This window comes from Macrobrachium nipponense, chromosome 34 (assembly GCF_015104395.2).
Source record: "Macrobrachium nipponense isolate FS-2020 chromosome 34, ASM1510439v2, whole genome shotgun sequence".
NCBI classification, from domain to species: domain Eukaryota; kingdom Metazoa; phylum Arthropoda; class Malacostraca; order Decapoda; family Palaemonidae; genus Macrobrachium; species Macrobrachium nipponense.
Window position 1 is genome coordinate 43,094,501 of NC_061095.1, and position 2,500 is coordinate 43,097,000.

Consider the following 2,500-nt stretch of genomic DNA (forward strand, 5'->3'; position numbering starts at 1 on the left):
CGGGATATTGCTTTACTGCCAATAAACTTCTCAAATGGGTTCAAACGTATAATGATGTTGTCTATTTCCTAACCATATTATTATTTGTTTTTGTTTCCATTTCGATATTACATGTCCTTTTTTTCGCCCAGTGCCCTTTAATATATAATAATTCAAAATAATGAGGGTCAACAATCAAGAATTTTTCAGAGAATTCATGTAAAAACAGAAATGAAATCCTAGGCAATAAAGTTAAAGGTTTTACAAACACTGTTGGCATGAAAAAGTTTTAGTGTCTCTTCAGGAGTTATAAATCTGAGTATGTTATTTCCTGCAAAGTAAAAATCTAATTTTTATTAACTCTGACAATTTTATTCACTCTGATAATTTTATTCACTTTGACAATAATCCTTCCCGCTGCTGATCACTTTCTCTTTGTTCTACGATTTTGTAATATAATTCATGTTTTATTTTATAATTGATTGAATATGATATAATTCGGTTTTACAGCATTGAGTATCCTGCCTCTAAGACTTCAGTTCATAATCTACATATAAAAAAAGGGAGGGATATATTGGAAAATGTATAAAACATCAGTGCAGAAGTGAAAAGCAAATAGTATAAATGTGCTATCATAAGCATATATTCTGATTTGACATTGAAAAAATTTATTTGGATAAAGAAATCCATTCAGCTATTTCACACAGCGTCACTGTAATTAATGGTAGGTTTGCTCGCAATTAAGTTTTTGTTTTCAAAACATTCTCTCTCTCTCTCTCTCTCTCTCTCTCTCTCTCTCTCTCTCTCTCTCTCTCTCTCTCTCTCTCTCTAAAAAATATGTGAAGACGGGCTTTCGAAAGGTTTTTGTCGAATTGAGTGGAAACGGAAAAAGGAAAGAAAAGATAAACGTCCCGTTTTTCCAGCAGGAAGAGGGTTTGTGTTTTTATGGGAAAATGAAACTTTAATCTTTGGTTTTGAAGCAGGGGGAACATTTTTCAGATACGCCATTTAACGTTGCTTCCTGTCTGCACAAACTTCTCGATGGCAGGTTTCAACTTCTTCCTGATTTAGGGGCTCGTGGGAATATTCTCTCTCCTGGATCGTTTTAGTTGTGGTATTTTTTGAAGAAAAGGATCAAATCACTAGAAGGAGAATGGAAGACATAATCATACATGAAAATGTTAACATCCAATCATTGCATAGTAATTTTTAAGCCGTTTTTTAGTACTAGCAAACTGACCCATCTACGATGGGTGATAGAATACTGGTGCAGAATGAAAAATTTATATGTACTATTTGTTCAGCAATATTAAAATAAGGGCGATTATAGTCTCTTTCTCTCTCTCTCTCTCTCTCTCTCTCTCTCTCTCTCTCTCTCTCTCTCTCATAATGTAATTCAAGGGACGATCACTGAACGCAGCAAAAATTCTTATGCATTGTTGTTTCCCCTCCTTTTAATGATATTCTCTCTCTCTCTCTCTCTCTCTCTCTCTCATCTCTCTCTCTCTCTCTCTTAAAGTAAGTGAAGGGACTATCAATGAACGTAAAGAAGTTCGTATTCATTATTGTTTACCTCTTTTAATGATCTCTCTCTCTCTCTCTCTCTCTCCTCTCCTCTCTCTCTCTCTCTCCCCTCTTCTCTCTGTCTCTGTCTCTCTCTCTCAATGTAAGTCAAGTAACGAAGACGGTGATGGATTATCGGATACTTAGCTCTCAAATCACAAATTAACTCTCTCTCTCTCTCTATCATTTTTGGTAGCAAGATAAAATTATAAAATTGTAGTGCATTAATGTCGATAAATGCTCTCTCGCTCTCTCTCTCTCTCTCTCTCTCTCTCTCTCTCTCTCTCTATTTCTCGGTGACTTTCATTTAACGGAACAGGGATCTTGATTGGTTCGTTTCTTTGTCAATTACTTTGCACGGTGATACGGATAATAAAGTATCTTTCTTTTCATTATGTTACTGCAAAGACGCAACTTGTATGTCAGTGCGTTTATAGCTACTGAAAGTAGTAGTAGAACTTGTCAGAATTCCTTTTTATTATGTCCATTGGCAGGATCGAAATTCCAAATCAACATTACCGGGCAGTACTTCTTCAACATTATTTTGTGCACTGGCAGTCCCGATGGATTTAAGTTATTAAAAAAAATCTTGCGGATATTGATGATAATTTTCATCTTCTATTGTGTCCAAGCTGAATATTCTTGACTTTCTCCGGAGAAGTTGTACAGAAATTGTGCATGTAAAATCGTAAGTAACTAAGTCTAAGGAATAACCAGCCTCGTTTCACGGCCAGAAACAGCTCCGTTTCAGGGAATCCCTTCTCATCCCACCCCCTACAAAGGAGGGGGGTACGTTGGATGAAACCCCATTACGAACCATCTTAGGGGTCCCCACCATAACCCTGCCAAGTTTCATGCCCATCTGACCAGCCGTTTGGCCGTGATTGAATGACAGACAGACAGACAGACAAACAGACAGACAGACAGACAGATATTACGCCATTATAGTATGATATTC